The sequence below is a fragment of the Chionomys nivalis genome, chromosome 10 (assembly GCF_950005125.1).
Source record: "Chionomys nivalis chromosome 10, mChiNiv1.1, whole genome shotgun sequence".
Classification (NCBI taxonomy): Eukaryota; Metazoa; Chordata; class Mammalia; order Rodentia; family Cricetidae; genus Chionomys; species Chionomys nivalis.
The window spans coordinates 27,377,753-27,396,347 of NC_080095.1; the positions used below are offsets into that span (position 1 = coordinate 27,377,753).

Below are 18,595 nucleotides of genomic sequence, written 5' to 3' on the forward strand. Positions count from 1 at the left end.
ACTCTATACCACAGGTGCACGGAGCAAACCTCCCCGGCCACGTTTGTGCTTTCCACCCGGGCTGCAGATTCTAGCATCTGCCTTCTGGGAGTTCGGCTGAAGCCAGCGTCTTTCTTTGCACACCCAGGCTTTGGCACAGAACTCGGTTTTCTCCGCACCCACGGCGGCTCGGCTTTCCCACTAGTGCTTTCCCGGGGCTCCCCCTCCCCGGCCGCCCCACAGTACGTGCAGGCTGCAGAGCGGGCCGCGGCCCGGACGGCGAGCGCTAGGACCCAGCAGGACTCCGGGCCCGGGTGGGAGCCGAGCCGCCGACCCCGGGCGGGCGCCGGGCGCTGGAGCCGGGTGTTCCGGCCGTGGTCGGTGCAGCTCGGCTGGGAGACGGTGCGACCCGGCGGCGGGGCCCCCCGCGAGTCCAGCGCCGCCGCAGCCCCCCAATGCAGCCGCGAGAAGCAGCGGGGGGGCAGGCGATCGAAGGTAACGAAAATGCGGCTCGCTGGCTGCCTAGCGAGCCTCTGCCCGGGTTAGCATTGTCACCCCGAGCCTCCTGCCCAGCCTGCCCGCATTTGGGGGGCACCCTTGGCTTTTGAACTGAAGGTGTCCGCCCCCATCTGTGCACCTAGTTTCGGATTGATTTATAGCATGCAGCCCAGAATGGGAAGGATCCAGGGATGGCGAGTTGCTTATTTTCATTAGTTTTTGTCTCAGAAGTAAGTTCATTAAGAAAAAAGAAGAAGAAAGAAAGAAAAAGAAAGAAAAGTTTCCTCCCCCCCGGAATTTGTAGATAACTGGTTTTACATTTTTATTTTAAAAATTGCAGACAATGGATATTTATAAAAATTACCGAATAATTGATGTAATTCTGTTAATGACTTCGGAGGGTGGCGGCTTTGGAGGGGTCCTCAGGCATGACTTGTATTTTCAAGGAACTAACGCGTTAAATGTGGAGTTTGGCTGGAGCAGAGTTACAACATCGCCGTCGTAACTGTTTTGCTATCAATTATAAACAGAGTGTCGGATCTGTGGGCAGTTGAAACCTCTTTTTCAAATACCGGAGCTGTATATCCCGGTGTGACATGGTCAAACCAGAGTATCCGTTGAAGGAAGCAGGAATGTTTCTGGTTTTGGAGAAAAACGTTGCTTTGATGAGAAAAACCCAGATTCCTAGCCTGGGAGACTATTTTTCATGCTTTGTTTATAGTCTGGGAATGACATTTGGGGAAGGGGAACGCGGTCTTTCTTGGGAGCTTTTAATCGTGGGGGTTATTAATTTATTTAATTTATTAGTTTCAATTGGTTGGGCTCCGGGAGCCTTCCGTCACCGGGTTGTGCTAGCGTCGGGACACATGATTGCGAAGACGAAACTGCCAGCTCCGAAAGGACTGGACTCCGCTGGTGGAAGCTCCCCCGTGGCGCTGTCGTAGGCTGGGTGCTACTGGCTCATTGAGGAAAAAGGGAATGGCTTTCCGAGCTGAGGAAGACATCAGTATTTCCCTTTTGTTCCCTGTTTTTCCACTGATCGCCGGCTCTGCCTTAGCCAGGCTGAGCAGCTCTGAGGGTGCAGAGCCCTGAAGACGGCACGAATGTCTGGAGCCCGCTCTAACTCTCACACTGATTGGTCAGTTAGATGGAGACTTAGGAAAACAGTCACCCGAAACCCTCTTTTAAGACCTCGCTGTAATTTCTGATCTGCCTTCTTGTGCATGGGTTTCTGCTAGATTGCTTTTTGATCTGGGTGCATCTGGCTGGCTCGGGGTGTCTTTATGTTTAATTTTTTTGTTGTTGTTTCTATCCAGATAAAGTAGGCCATTTTGGGTGACAAATTTCCTTGCAGATGTCAGCTTCTAGCTGGCACTGATAGATGGGGAACTTCACAATACAGTCTCAATGATTTCTGTTCCTAAGTTGTAGAAGGCAAAGTTGTTCAACTTGGTATTAATTTTTCCTAATTTCTTTTTCATCTGAGCATTTAAATAGCAACCCCAGCAGATGGATGCTTAACTGTATCATTACTTTGATAATTTAAGTGCCTTGCGAATTAGCATGTTTCTCGAGCTAAATCTGTCTTTAGACAGTGAAAGAGAAAACAGACAATGAAGAGCAAGCAATCATGACCCGCTTGCACACTGCTGCCAGAAAGCGTGGCGTCTGTTTGGAGCAGAGCACATTCACATCCAAGGAAAAGGGTGGTTTGTCTTTCCACAGGAGACTGAATTAGTGCGCATGATGACAGGGGATCACTCTAAGACAGCGAGACCCCTGTGGACATCTTCATTTGAGCCTTAAAGTAGCTCATTAAAGAAGCTGGGCTCCAGAAGTTGTTAACTGTATAAACACTTTTCTGATTGGTTTAAACATTTAGACACAGGAAGTAGATGGTGTCTAGTAACCCAGGAATGGAGACACGGTTGTCATAGAAACTGAGAAGTGTCACCCCACCCCATCCCCACCACATATGCATTTACTACCATGACCACACTTAAAAAAACAACAAGGACAATAACAAAAACCCCTGCATATCATCACAGATGCTCCGAGAACATGCTGGCTTCTGTGAGCCTCCCCCCAACATCTGTTGAAACCTGAGACCATGCCTGTCAAACCAAGGTCATTTTACAACATCAACCAAACTGCGCTCTCCTGGATTTCATAACTGTATTTTTATTGAAAATAGTTCAGGGAAAGCCTGAAAGCCAGGATGTGTGTTCATGCTTACTTAGCATTTTGCAACCTCTGAGTTGTGCAAGGGGAAGGCTGAAAAGAATACATTTGAGCCATTAATTGTGGAATTGTGTGTCTACTATCAGATGTGTGTATCTACCGCTAGAACAAGTCATCTTAGAGACTTTGAGACCAGAGCGCTGCCTATGGAGGAAGGGTCATCTGGGGAAGGCATAATGAAGTCTTTTCCTGCTTGCAAGCGGGTTCCAGGTTGAGCTGAGGCATTTGATCCTGAAGGTCTGTGGTGTTTTGAACAGATTCTCTCGGGCTGCCTGAGCAGAAACACAGACCGCCTGGTGCTGGGCGGGTGGGGGGAGGCAAAGGGCGGGGTGTGCTTGGTAGCTGAGCAGGGAGAGGAAGCACTCCTAAGTGGCCCGGGGACTGTTTCCAGGCTGCCAAGATGACTGCCCAGTTGATTTAGAAACATTTCCTCTCTTGTGAATGGAGAATGGTGCTTTCATTTTGAGGCTATTTTAGAGGTGACTCCCCCCACCCCCGCCACCGCCCCAAGCCACCAGCACCTAAGTCAGCTAAATCTGACTCATGGTGAGGAATACCAAGGAGAGAGGTTTAGCCCCCTCCCCCATACCCCCATTTTCTTTATTTGCTGGGTGGAAAATAACCACGCTTGTGTCTCCCAAATTTTGACTTTGAAGCTCTCCAGTAAAACTTGTCAGTGTAAAAATCAACACTAGACTTTGACTCATCTTGTCCATGGCAATCTTGAAATTGTAAGGGTTTTTCTTTATTAAAGATTTATTTTTATTATGATTAGTTATGTGTATGTGTTTTCTGCATGTGGGTATGGGCACATGAGTGACCATGCCCAGCAAGACCAGAGGGATTCTTTGGAGCTGGCGTTATAAACTGTTGTGAGTCACCTGATGTGGGTGCTGGGGATATAACTCAGGTCCTCTGGGAGAGACCTTTTGACTACTGAGCCATCTCTCCAGACCCCTAAATTTTATGTTCTTTATATCTGTGTAGAAGTAACTTCCCTCCATACATGGTGTATTTAGCTCTGCACTGGGCTTTCTTAAAACAGTTTGGTTCTTCTAAAAAAAAACTTGCATCTCCCTTGCGTTCCCTCAACTGATTGCCTCAAGGAGAGGGCGAGACAGAAGAGCTCCTAAATGTCTTTTAATGCTTATTTAATACCCTGCGTTGATGGGGTAGCAAGCAGCTTAGAGCCATGTAGCGTCTATCATTCGATTTTGGGTATATTTTCGTGATCCCACACTATCAAATAGTTAGTTCTCCAGGATAGCAAGTTTAGTTTAATGGCACGACTGATCTCTCTCAGCAAAGGATTTCCTGTTGAGAACTTTCTTATCTGCAAGTACGGCAAGCGACCATTGGCAGGAAACCTGTCAGTTGCTTGTTTTTACAAACTGAAGGAAATGAATGAGACTTGCTGGTTTCTAGAATTTGCCCCCATTCTCCACAGCCTGCCCTGAAGCTTGCTCGGAACACCTCAAAGAAGGTGACTTTGGGGTCGCACAATGAATTCGCTTCAATTGTTATACATCTGTGAAATTCTTTTTTGACTTTAGAATTAAAAAAAAAATTAATTTTTCCAGTGTCATGTAAGGCTTATTTCACCAATACAAATGAACACGCTGTTCAATAAAGTCTTAACTCATTTTCAGATGTCAGGAAGTCACTCACGTAATCACTGAAGCTGGCATTTTTTTTTTGATGGCTGTGCCAAATTTTTAACAGTCATTCCAGAATACCAACCAAATGCCAGTCTTAATTTTGGATTAGTGCAGAGAGGTAAAGGAGAGAGAGAGAGAGAGAGAGAGAGAGAGAGAGAGAGAGAGCTGCACTTCCCTTCTTGCTTGTGAGGAGAAAATGGTTCATGAAAAAGAAGCCAGGTATGTGCCAACCTCACGGGTAACAAAGAGCCAAAGCTAGGGGTGGGTCTGTGAAAGGCACATGGGAGAAAAACACACCAGAACTTTGAAAACATTAACTATCTGAGAGGATTATTTATTTTTTTCGACATTGGATATGAGTGTGTTTAATTGTTTCATGCGTGTCTTTAATTGATTCTATTTGTGGATATTTCCAAATTCTGGAAAGGTGGGAGGAAGGGCCAGCCTCTTTAGAGGCTGTAAGGATATAGACTGCCCTCCCATAGGAGAACCATTTATTGGAATGGGCCTCACACAGTTTTGTACATCATTTCTGTTTTATATTTAGCGCCAAGTAGAATCTTATGCAAGGCCCTCATACCTGAGTGGAATCAAAGCAAAGCTGGCTCCTCTAGAGGCACCAGGAGCCCAGGGGTGGTGACTGCCCTCTAGGAAGCACCAGGAGCTAGCCCTAGAACCCACAAGTCTGCCAACATAGTTGCAAACCTGCTGCTTTTAAAATGTCCCAAATATTCCCCTAAGGAGGCCCGAGAATTGCCTTTGGGATCCTGTGTCGGCTCAGCCAAAGAGAACTTTTGCCTTGACAATTTTAGAGGACCCTTGTTCGCAGGGCGAGGAGGGGAAAAGGTTATGCCTTGCAACCCTGAGAAACTACCAGGAATGCAGAGAAAGGTCTGACCCGTCTCTGTATGAAGAGCCCTAGGCCCGATGATAATGAGAGAGGCAAAAGGCTGTTCTTAAGGGTGTACACATAACTTATAAGGGTGTACTCCCTTATAAGTTATAGGAACGCCATGTGACATGTCCAAGATGCTAGAAGGCTTGGCGTCAGTCTCTGTCAGTGTTGTTCTATCAGGGGTAGAGATCGCTCATATAATGTCACCTGTGAAGGGAAGCCTTGCCAAGCTGTGAACATTGGCTTGGCAGACTGAGGAGTGTGGAGTAAAATGATAGCACGCAGATGATGTTTGAATATCATCAAATAGACTCAGTTATCTTTTCTACTATGAGAATGTTCTAGAACAGCAGCATGAAGGGTGTGCCCAGTTCCCCTTGTGTTCCAGATGCAACGGGTGTTGAGGAGTTAAGGTATGTCAGACAGGGAAATCCCCTTCTATCTTGGGTTTCTTAATTTTTTTCTTTATTATTATTATCATTCATTATTATTATGTGTGATGTGTGTAATTGCAGCTGTGATTGCATGGGCCAGAAGACAACTTTTGAGAGTGGAGAGAAGGTTCTAGGAATTGATTCCTGTTTTGTATTTAGCACCAAGTAGGATCTTATGCAGGCACTTGTGTCCACTGAACCATCCTGCTAGCCCCACCCTTGATTTTCACAAGTCTGTGAGCTGAATCAGGGGTCCTAAGAAATCAGCAGAGACCTGGGCGAGCTGGCGGTAGTGGGATTGTGCTTCTGCAGGACACAGCCAATCTCTCGGCAGCGATCCTGGGAGGCCGCCCAGCTGGGGAGTCCAGAAGAAAAAAGGCCACCTAGCTCCTACTCCACTTTCTCCCATTACTTGCATTGTGCTGGCTGTGTTCCTACTGTCTGCGTGGGGCTGGAGATCATGATTAAAATAATCAGTGTTTGAGGAAGCCACAGCACTTCCAACCATTTTTTAAAGAAAGCATTTCCTCTAAAAGACGAATCTAGGAGAGAGCACAAAATTGTCGGCCGCTGTAGTGGATGGAAATGATTGTGGGTAACTTTCAGTTATTGAATTGCACTGAATAAAGCTTTTCATGGGTAGGCTGTTTAAGGCCTCCTGCCTCCTCCCACCTGCGCTTCAAGGAAGAAGTCTGTAGAGGCCTGGAAAACCAGCCAAACCTTCCAAGGCCATTCACCGTGACAGAGCCAGTCTGCTTTGGAGCTGAGTGCTGCATCTCAATGTTCTTGGTACTCGTTGTTGGCTTTCAATAGTTTGTTTTGTTGTTTTGATTTTGCAACAGGGTCTCATGTATCCTGGGATGTCCTGGAACTTGCTATGTAGTCAAGGATGGGCTTGAACTCTTGACCCAGCTGCGTGGTTACAGGTGGGCACCCTCATGATTGCTTTGTGTGGCAAGGGCATCGAATGCAGGATTCTGTGCAGGCTAGGCAAGCACTCTATCAAATGAACTGCATACTTAGCCCCAGGGGCTTGATTTTTTGTGGAACGATGCCCACCAGTTTCCAGGGTGCTTCCGCACTTGTCCCTGAAGGGCTTTTCCAGATGTGGTCTAGTGTGTGCCCAGTACAGACGCGTAGATCTCAAGTGGGCAAGTTCTGCTTGGGAAGGGGATTTTAGCATGCCATACTACGTTGATTCTGGAAACCCAGAAAGATTGACATGTTCTGATTCAGCATATTTAATAGTTGTATAGCTTTCTAATGAAATCGGCTACAGAGAGTGAGCTGTCCTCCTCTAGGGCACTGTGCGCATGGAAACTGTGTGGGGACTGGAACTCTCGGCCCCTGGTTCAGGACCACTCTCAGGGTCCTCGGATCCTAGCACCCATGGTCCTCACCTAAGCTGGCAGAGCAAGCATTACCTACAGAAGGTTCTTGGGTCTGGGCGCCTTTTGAAGGTGGCACTGCCATGCACTGGGATGTCAGGCACAGAGGGGACAAGGTCAGGGTCTTAGCAGTTTTCACTGTCATTCTGTATTCACCAGCTTCCCCTCCCCCCCGCTCTTAGAACTGTTGTGTTTGTGGGTGCGTGGGCACACACACGTGTATGTGTGTTTGTGTGTGTGCGCTTGCGTGCACATGCACACACATCATATGTGCTCATGCTCATAGAGACTAAATTCTGCTATCAGGTGTCTATCTCAGTTGCTTTCCACCTTTTTTTTTTTTTTTGAGACATGGTTTCTCACCAAACCTAGAACTCTTGTTTTTGACTAGACTGGCTGGCCAGCAAGCCTCAGTGATCTTCCTGTCTCTGCCTCCCCATACCCATCTTTTCATGTGGGCGGATCAAACTTAGGTCGTCATGTTTGGCACAGCAAGCACTGTAGTGACTGAACTACCCCCTACCCCTGATAGGTGTCTCTTTAGCTACCTTGTGAACTTGTGACTAAGTGCCTGTCCCTAGAGAGCAGGACTGTAGTGTGGAGTGGGGACATACGGTTCAGAGCGTTAACATTTCTGCACAAATCTCCAGGAAGGAGGCGTGTCAGTTTTCTCTTCTGTTCATCCCATTCCTTTCTATTTTTCTGTCTGTCACAGCCATGCTCCTCGTTTTCCAGGTTAGGACACTGGGACTTCGTCTCTACCACAAGCCTCTGATTTATCCCCCAGGGCTCTGGTGCTGTCTTTGGATTCCCCTTGTCTTGAGTTCTGGTTTTCACTCCATGAATCCCCCAGGTAACCTCAGAGAGGCTCTGTCCGGCTAACTTCTTCCCTTCCTTTGCTCTTGAATCCTTCTACCCCTAAACCACTCTAGGTCTGCATTTTGAAGTTAGACTTTCTTTTCTGACTTATTCTCTATCTCAGCTATGTGCATGGGGGGAGTCACTTAACCTCAGACTCCAGTCTTGGCTGCTGTTTCCTTAAGTAACATGGGAACCCTAAAAGGATTATTGGGGATGCCGAATCCTAGAGTCCTTGAAAAGGACTTGTCATGGAGCTTGGCATGAGTCACCACTCAAATTATTGAGCTATTTTTGTTGTTGTTTTGTTAATGTTACTACTGTCTCTGTTGTCTACTGAGAACCTGCCTGGGCTCCATAATGCCCACAGTAGTGGTTTGAATGTATTTGACCCCCATAAGCTCATAGGGAGGGGCACTATTAGGAGGTGTGACTTTTTGGAGTGGGTGTGGCCTTGTTGGAGGAACTGTGTCACTGTGGGGGAGGGTTTTAAGGTTCCTATGCTCGGGGTACCGCCCAATGAGTCAGTCGACTTCCTGTTGCCTCTGAGTCAAGATGTAGGACTCTCAGCTCTAGCACCACATCTGCCTGCACGCCACTGCTCTGTGGACTGAACCTCTGAAACTGTAAACGAGCCCCCTCGACTAAATGTTTTCATTTGTAAGAGTTGCCGTGGTCACAGTGTCTCTTCATAGCAATAATAACTCTCACTAAGACACTCACCTTATCAAACCTGTCCTCTGCCAGACTTTAGATTCCTTCTACAATCAGTCCTTGCCCATTACTGCTTAGGGAAGGGCCTGGGGTCTTGTTTATTTGCCCTCTCTGGGTCCGCTGTCACTGTGCTGTCGTGCCCTGGCCACAACCTTTTTCATTTCCTATGTTGTAGACTGTCTTTTTCATTCACTTAAAACCTCCATCGTGCAGAGAAACACAACTCCTTTCTCTTGTCTGGGCAACTGTCCTCCCAGCACACACCCAAGGGTCAAGAGGAGCCTTTGATTGCACCCACTTTACAGCTCAGTTGGATCTGATAGTTCCAACAGTGCCCCCGTGCTTAACCTCCCGCGTTTTTGCCTGTGATGGCATGTTTGAGAATTGACATGGAACTTGCTTGTTTTTTTTTTTTTCTTTTCAGGGTCCTGAAGCTGAGTGAACTTGGCTCTCAGCCTTGAGTTTACCCAGAACTTTTCTGTGTGATGGGAGGAATGCAGGTTTATTTATTTATTTTTTTTTATTTTATTTTTTTTTGGTTTTTCGAGACAGGGTTTCTCTGTAGCTTTGGTGCCTGTCCTGGAACTAGCTCTTGTAGACCAGGCTGGCCTCGAACTCCCAGAGATCCGCCTGCCTCTGCCTCCCGAGTGCTGGGATTAAAGGCGTGCGCCACCACCGCCCTAGGTTTATTTTTCATACAGCATACATGTACACATACCAATGACAGTATATCGTAGAATATGTATCTAAATATTGCATCTGCATACCTTATAAATACATATAAGCATCGTGTGTCTTACAGCTGTGCCTACAGTTACATCTGTCCTTCTGCTGTCTTCTTCCTACGCTGGGTCCACTGAGCTCCTCTGCTTCTCTGTGTTTTCACTCAGCCTCTCTGCTAAGATGCAGAGAGGTTCTCCAGTCCTTTTCAGTCTCTTTGATCTTGGTGTTTATTATTTTGTTATTGTCCTAGCTTACTAAGGTTGCCATGAAGTTCAATTATTTTGAAGTTTTTTTTTCAAATATGAGAATGTAATCTATCAATTAGGTTCCAAGTACAATCTACAATTTATGTCTTATCTAATCTTGCCTACGGATATTGAACATCATTTAATTGAACACTTATTTTCTATTTTATGTCTGATCATTGTAAAGTTCGAAGCCCGTGGCTTCAGCTCTGCCTTGCAGTCTATGCCTATTGTTCATGGTGCTTTGTTTCCTGGGACATTTGTATTGTCTATTGTTTTGTTTTCCTGTGATTTTATTTATTTATTTATTTATTTATTTATTGGAGACTATCCATGCGAATTCTTTGAATCAAATGTGTGTTTCTCTAGCTACAATATTTTCTTTTGCCCATTTGCTGGGATCAATCTTGATTTGTAAAGTCTGAATTGTTAGGATCTAAACAAACCACCCATTCATCTTGAAGCCCTTCTTGTGGCTACACATTTTTAGCATAAACCTTTCCCCTCCTACTTCATATTGATTTTTACAACAGGTTCTTGGGCTCCTTTCTCTGGAGTCCTCCTCAGCTCAATGCCTCCTGTCAGCCTCTGTTCTTTGGTGCGTCCTGGATTCATTAATGACACCGAGCTTATCCCTTGTGCCCAGCTACATTATGAAAACAGTTCAGATTCTTCCTGTTTGTTAAATGCCTTCAGGGCAAATAATAATAATAATACACATGTTCTCTTCTGAGTGTGTCTTAAGATTTTCTTGTTGGTTCACAAATACATGTCAAATTATTTGTGAGGAATCTTAGCAAAATACGTTTGGGTTATTTTCAACATGGAGACTGGCCAGGTGCTTTGTTCTGCTGGAAAAGAGAGCCCCAGCCTCTTCCTCTTGTGTTCTTGCTTTAGTAGCATTATTGTTCCTCCGGGCAGAGGCTGTCTGTGGTCTACTAGTGACTGTATACAGAAAGCAAGAAAGAAGAAACACTGGGATGGGGTGGAGCTTTAAGTGGTAGAGTGCTTGCTTGGACTGCACGAAGCCTGGGGTTCGATCCCCAGCACCTCATAAAACTAAGTGTATCATTGATACTGCCTGTAATCCCCTCAACTGGAAGGGGACCTGGGGGAAGACAGGTGCAAAAGGATCAGAAGTGTAAGGCTCCTGACTACATAGTGAGTTCATAGTGGGTCCTATAAAACCGGGAGGGGGGTTGGGGTGCAAGAGAGAATGCACAGCAAGTATTTTCAAAGCGTCACTTCCTTCCACATATCTTCAGGGATATTTTAAGCTCAAACTTATATTTATTCTGGTACAATTTGCTGCCTCAGCAAATGCAAAACCGTGCAATGAATCAAAACAATAGGAGTTCGTTTCTTACCAATCGAAAAGGGGGGGGACCTGATTAGAAGGTGCCTCTCTCTCTCACTGATGATTTAAAGCACTTTGCTTTGAAAAGTACTGCCACTTTCAGCCCTAGGTCACCATGCCTGCTTTTGGATCCCATCAGCAGGGACAAGAACGTGGTGACCCCTGAATGACTAGCTTTTATTGGCCAGGCCTACATGCAGTGCAACCCACTTCCTCCCATTCTACTAGCCATATTTAATAAGATGACCATATTCAACTGCCAAATGGATTTCTGGGAAATGTAGTCCATTTATTACCCAGGAAGAGAAGAAACAGGTTGTATATATCCCATTTCTTCGCTAAACTTCAGTTCCACCTGATTTCTCAGTTGTTTGAACCTGTATTCTTCTTGTAATTAGTACCATTTGAGTGTATAATATAATTGCCCTGAATTAGTTAATGTTTGCACAGTCTAAAGCGCAAACTGTGTAATATATTCCCGTAAGGAATGACTTCTCTGCCCCAGCTTCATGTAGCCCAGGCTGGCTTTGAACTCACTGTGAAGCGAGGATGACCTTGGACTACTGACTCACCTGCCCCTCCCTATACGAGGCTTACAGGTGTCCACCTTCGTGCCTGCTGTGTGTGGTGCTGTGGCTTGGACCTGGGGATCCATATAGTCTAGGTAAACCTGCTACCAACTGAGCCCTGCCCCAGCCAGCATGTGCTAGCCTATTGAACATGTCTCCCACCACTAAGTTTTGAACATACAGGGTGCTTGTAAAAAGCAAAATTTCTCCATGATAGAGAATATTTTTCTTCTTTGGAGATGCCTGCTATCGTATTTAAGACTATAGAATTATAGTCACAACTTCTTCTCTTATTCTTTCAAGTTTTGTTGAGGCTTAAAATGGATCAGAATAAAAACCTAGGGGAAAGCTAAATCCTGGAAGTCTAGAGAGAGTTCTGCAGATCACAGGGGCCCAAATCTGTTTCTGTGGTTTCTTCTTGAGTGCTGTGTTGAAGTGCTGTGCTCTACTTCCTCTGGATTGCTCTAAGAATTGATCACTCAGCTGCCAGCGTTTGTTGAGGTCTCTGAATGTTGGCACCGTTGAGAAGCAGGACTTGGGAGAGATGAGCTGTACTGATACGGCCCCGCTGTAGCCAGAGTTAGATAAGGGGGTGTAGGTAGACAGCTGCTCTAGGTGTGGAAAGACCTTTGCAGTTGACTTTGATTGATACCCTGTTGGTCAGATCCTGGGTTATTTGTAGGACATAAAAGGAAAAAGTAGGTGGCAGAGATGTCGCAGCAGGTAAAAGCAGTAGCTGTGTGAGCCTGGAGCACACGTAAGAAGCCGGATGTGGTCCTATGCATCTGTCATCCCAACATTCTTAATGGGAGAGGGGAGGCAGAGAGGAAAATCTGCCCAAAACTCACAGGCTGGCGAGCCTGCACTATGCGGCTCAGCAGAAATAAGAGGCCGTGCCTCAACAAGGAGGTAGCAGAGGTCCAATCCCTGAGGGTTGTTCTCTGACCTCCACACACAGGTACACTGGCACCCACAAACCACACATGGGTGCACATATATGCACACACTAAGTAGAAGAGAGCTAGGCACTGTTTCGTCTTTTAGGAACCCTGTATCCCTTCACCCTTTTGACTTTAGGCTTTGCTTAAGGGGCAAACCTCTGTTGAGGCCAGAGATTAGCAAATACACATCAGGACCTTAGCTCATGATTATTCCCCAGGGACACAGGATGAACTAGCCCCAAGACTGCTGGCCTCAAGGCTCCCCGTCCTTGAGTTAACTCATGACTTTGTTGTTAGCCTCAGTGTTTCCAATGCTTCATTTTTATTTTCTGTTGCTTAGTAAATGACAATGACATATGGACTGGCGTTAACTTGTTGGAATCATGTTCTGTTTTCTTTTCACTGAGTGGTTTTCTTTCTCCGCTGCCGTGTACTATGGATGGGAAAGTCCCCTGACATCGCTGGACCGCTGACCTATTACCCACCTGCTAGGATGTAAACACCATGCATGTGGCAAATCATTTTATATGCCAATAAAGCCTGTGTTTTGGAAAAATGTTGGACTGTTTGTATCCAAAACATTGTTTGGAATCAAGTCATCTAAAATACACAGATTAAGAATAGGAAGTGATATCCTGAATAGCATCATTAAAATTCCAGGAAAGGACAGGCTGCAAAATACAAGATGTGGCGAGGCTATAATTAGGCACCCACACCGCTGTGTCTGATTGAGAATAATACCACTTCTCCTCGGACTCCGTTCCAGTCTAGCCTAGAAGAGTTCTCTGAAAACCACCCAAAAGGCAGGGCTAGCCTCCTCAGAGGCCAGTACACCAGGCCCTGCACTTACTGTGTTTTCCTTCGTGGAATGGGGGATAGAATTTTGTACAGAAGAACAAAATGTAGTATTTTTAATTATAGAGGAAGAAAAGGGGACACCGGGGCTGGTTATATGTGGATTATCAGTTTCCTCTCAACTCTAAAAGTTTGCATGCGTGCATTGGTACACACACGTGCTAGCTCACAAGTTCTGTCTTTTTACCAAATCTCAGGCATTCCTGAAATGCAGGACTCAGGACCTGACAGACTGGTATCACAGTGGGTTCTCCATCTGCTGATGCGGCAAGGCTCTTGGGAGTCTCTCCCCCAGTGAGTGTTTGCTCATTTTTCTCTTTAATATCACACAGCGCAAAGGGAAGAGACAAGAACTCATACGTCTCCCGTGGCCTCCGTGGTCTTTAACAGTGTATGCTTAGCAGACTGCTCCCTTCGTTCCTGTCAGTAGCCAGACATTCTGATTTGTTTGTGGTGATCCTGGCCTGTGCCCACAGATGGGGTGAAGTCCCCAGGAATTCCCGTTTTCATCTTCAGAGGCGTCCTTGTTTGCACGATAACGTCTGGTCACCTGGTTTGCATTGGCTGTCAGTGTCTGATACTAGTAGATTAGTTTGTTCGGCTCTTTTCTTCCACTGAGAAAAAGTTGCTTAAAATTAGAAAGGAAAAACAAAGAAACAATCCAGAACTCAGTTTGGAGTACTGGCGCTCCATCAAGGCAGTGAGGAACTGGGGAACCACGGTCGAAGGGGAAATCCAGAGAGGTGAGCTTTTGTACCTGTCTCCTGTGATTGGTGTGACTTTGTTAATCAATATCTATAATTCCTATGTCCTGAGGGTTAAAAGGTAAGACGAACAATTGGCCAGAGAACTGAAAGGTAAAAATAAGAACCAAAGTTACCTTTTAGAATACTTACTGCTGCTAAATCCCAAGGGAGAGAGCTTTTAGGTGTGGTGGAAATGGCTTTGGATTGGATTCGGCGATGCCTATGGTTGTGTTACTGAACTCATTAAAACCTATAAATGAATACTTGCAGTTGGTGACTTTAATGGTGTGTGAATGACATCTTTAAGGGTGTGTAAGTGGTACCCTAAGGAAGCTGTTTCAAAGACTAAATGGATGGATTCAAATAAAGGAGGTGCCAGTGAAGAGAGAATTGGTGAATTAGAAGATAGAGCAGAAGAATATAAGCCCTGAGACTGGCGTGTAGTTCTGTGAAGAAGACAAAGAAAAGGAGACAGAAGAAATAATTGGAGAAAGGAGACCTGAAATATTTTGTTGTTTCTGTTTTGTTTTGAGAAAAATTCTCACTTTGTAGCCCTTGCTGTCGTAGAATTCCCTATGTACGACAAGCTGGATTGAATTCACGGAGATCCACCTGTCCCTGCCCCCCCCCCACCAAATGCTGAGATTCAGCACACAAGTCACCATGCCCAGCTCAAAGGTTTCGTAACCCTCTTTTATTGCGGGTGTGTATGTGTGTAGGTGTGCATGCTGTGGCCTGTGTGTGGAAGCTGGAGGAAATCTCCTGAGAATTGGTTGTCCTTGACCATCTGGGCCCTTGGGATTGAACTAACGTTGTCAGGCTTGGCAATGTGCAACCTTATCTGCTGAACCATGCCATGGCCCGGAGCGTGGCTGAGGAGCCCTAGAATATAGAGCAATGCAAGTTATAACAATAAAAAATCCAACATAGCAACCTTTCTGAAAACAAAACAAAAGCAAACAGCAGTTAGGATCAGAGGGATGGACAATCCTTTGCCTTAAGGGAGTAGCAGAAAGACTGAGGACCAGCTCTTTGGTGGAAGAATAGAAGTCACAAGGAAATGAAGCTGCTCTCTCTGATTGCTGAACGAAAACAACTGCTTATCATGTTTTGTATCTAAATTTTTCAAGAATGAAAAAAAAATCAATGGTATTAAAGGATGATTTGCATTAATCTGCTAGGGACATACTAACTTGAGGGTGTCTGTCCCATAGCAGGAATATTGTTCCAGACGAATGCTCAGAGAGGCAGGAAGGAATGAAAAGCAACCGAAACAACCATTAGTTAAGTAGATATTGACTACATAAATAATGATAATTGAGTCCTGTGGAGCTTAAAATAGACAGAGAATAAGATAAATGATCAAGGAGGAAGGACGTGAAGTTGTTCTGAGCTCCTATAGAGGAAGTGATGAAGAACTAATTTGTATCAGCCATTGATAAGGATGCATATTTTAAACTCTAGATAATCGTTAAAAGAATGATGAGCAAACGAACAAACAACAAGATGAGAGAGATAAGCCAGAATAGTGAATAATTAGGTAAATCAAAAGGAGGTTAAGAATGGGAATAGAGTAGGTGATTACAAATTTTCAAAAGGATATATTTAAAACCAAGTGTGCCAGAGATTACATTAAGTATAAGTAGACTAAATTGCCAGCTGAAATCAGAAGATTATCAAATTGGACTTAACTTGGTACTCTGCATTCTGTGACTTAGGGACAAACGGAGGGTCAGGTGTAAAGGATGTAGAAACATGTATCACACAAAATAAACCAAAAGAAAGACTATAAAGCTGTGTGATCTAAAACGGGTTCCCAGTTAAGGCATGGTGATGTTCCATAATAAAAGAATCCAATCCTCTTCTTAAATGCACACACACACTGAGCTGTAAGACCTACAGGGATAATTAGGGGTATCCATAGAGTTAGAAATTTGAACATCTCTCTCTTCTTGACTGTTGTAATTGACAATAAAAAAAACAGTAAGGCTAGACACAGCTTGAACAAATATCATCTAATTATAGCATCTTGCAATGAATAAATGTACACATTTGTTTCAAGTGCACATAGAATATCTACCAGCATCTTTCATATGCTGAGTCATCAAGCAATCTTTACATTTCAGAGGGTGGAAATCACATTGTTTCCTGACCATTGCCACTGATACCAGTCTGCAACAGTTAATATGGAAAAGCATCCCGGATGTTTAGGAATTTAAGTGAGGCTGAAGTGCGCCTCAGAGGCTAGAGCAGGTGCTGCTCTTGTAGAAGCCTGGGTTCAGTTCCCAGCACCCACATCAAGTAGCTAACAAAGGCCTGTAACTCCAGTCCCAATGATCTCGATGACCTCTTTCTGCCTCTGCAGACCCCCTCACACATGAGGTGTGCATAAACTTGTACAGGCACACACATGTAAACATAAGTAAGGCTTTCTGCGAAAAGAAATATAAGTGATCATGGATCAAAGAAGACATGCCAGAGACTGGAAGCTTGGGACAATGGAAACTGTGACATCAAAGTCTGTGAAATACAGCTTTAAAAATCTTTATATCCTCAACCGCATATGTTAGAAAGGGAGAGGGAGAAAATAAGTCAGAATTCTCCACATTAATTTCAATAAGTTTAAAAAGGGAAAAAACAAGGCCCCAGCTGGTTCTGGTGGCACATGCCTATTGTCCCCGCTACTCATGAGGCTGAGGCAGGGGAATCTTAAGTTAGAGGCTTTCCTGGGCTTACAGAGCTCAAGCTCAGCCTTGTCTCAAGATCGAAAAGTAAGATGGGGGGCTGGGGAGATAGCTCAGTGATGTGGCACTTACCTAGATACTTACAACCAGCAATTAAAAAATGCCATAAAACAACATTCCTTGAACTTTTAAAAAAAAATAGGTGGAAGGAAGGATATAAAAGGCAGGAAGTATGAGATGGAGCAGACATCAGAACCAAAGAACTAATAAAAACGAGGAAGTCCTGATGGTGCCAGTCAAGAAATAGCACCAGCAACGAAAGTGTGAGTAGATCGAAAAGACAGGAATGGAGTGTCATGAATAACCCATAGTAATATATTTGAAATTTTAGAAGTAATTGACAAATTTTTTAAATGCTACTTATCCAAACGCGTATAAGAAAAATAACAGTCTGAGTGGTTCCATATCTACTCGTATGAATATGTAATAAAAACTTTCCCATAAGGAAAACTTCAGAGCCAGATGGTTTTACTGTTGAATTCACCAAATATTTAAGGAAGAAATAACACACATTTTCCACCAACTCTTCCAGAGAATAGAAAAAGCAGGAATACTCCCAACTTGTTTTAAGAAGCCCACAGCATTTTGATTCTAAAACCTGACAAAAAATGTTATAAGAAAGGAATATTCCAGGTCAGCTTTTCTTATGTATGTCCATGTAAAACTCTGAGTTGGAGAGCACTAGAGAATGGCTTGGCCATTCGGAGCACTTACTGCTCTTGCCGAGGACTGTTCCCAACACCTACAGCAGGCAGGTCACAGCCACCTGGAATTCCAGTTCTGGGGATCTGACGCCCTCTTCTGGCCTTCATGGGCATCTGCACTCACAAAGGTATCACACATACACAGTGAAAAAATCAATTTTAGCCACGCAGTGGTGGCACGCCCCTTTAGTTCCAGTACTCATGAGGTATAGGCAGGTGGCTTTCTGTGAATTTGAGGCCAGCCTGGTCTACAGAGAGAGAGAGTTCCAGGACAGCCAGCTCTACATAGAGAGACCCTGTCTCAAATCCAAAGTAGAATACCAGCCATATGAATACAGCAAGAGAGCGCTGTACAAAGATCAAGTTGACTGTCTTTTGGAAATACAAACCAAGTGTGATTATTTGACTCAGTCAGTATAGCCATAAACATTAACAGAATGAAGCAAACAACAATATGATCAGTAGAAAACATAGGTGACATAGTCCAACATTTATTTCTGTTAATGAAAAAGGAAAATTCTTAGCAACTAGTAGTAAGCTTCTTACACTTAGGAGAAAATCCATGGAGCTGTTTTGGGGTGTTGAAAGGTCAGTCACATCATGCTTAGTTGATGACGTGTTAAAACTCTCGGAGACAGAGAGGCAGCAGGCACACTCGCCCAGGCGGATATGCTCCCCACTTCTAATTGTGATTGAGTAGAAACCCTGGCCAGTGTAGTGAGACAAGGAAGAGACAAAACGGCTTTCGGGTTAGAAATAAATGAGTGAGACTGGAGTGACTGTGAGATTAAATTACTGCATATAAAGAAAGCACAGGAGAAACTTTAGTGGCACTGTTGGGGCTGAGAGTGAGTTAGCATGTGACTAGTTTCATCGTAGACATGAACAAGTCAGTGGGAGTTTGGCTTTTCACTAACTAATAGAAAATGAGTTTCCGCTGGACTTCACACTGGAGGAGAAACGATCAAGTACCTGGGGATAAGTCTAAGACACAAAGACTTGTCTATTGAAGACTCTTAGCTATTGTTGAGATTTATTAAAGAAAT

The 18,595-nt window shown here is 44.7% G+C and overlaps 1 protein-coding gene across 4 annotated transcripts in view; it reads left to right on the top strand.

The window, feature by feature from the left end:
• The first annotated feature begins 314 nt into the window (after window positions 1-314).
• Foxn3 (forkhead box N3) overlaps window positions 315-18,595 on the top strand; it is a 377,817-nt gene continuing 359,536 nt past the window's right edge. For all 4 annotated transcript variants that reach the window (XM_057782270.1, XM_057782276.1, XM_057782277.1 and 1 more), the window contains exon 1: window positions 315-474. The gene's annotated coding sequence lies outside the window, so the exon portion shown is untranslated. The remainder of the gene's footprint in view (window positions 475-18,595) is intronic.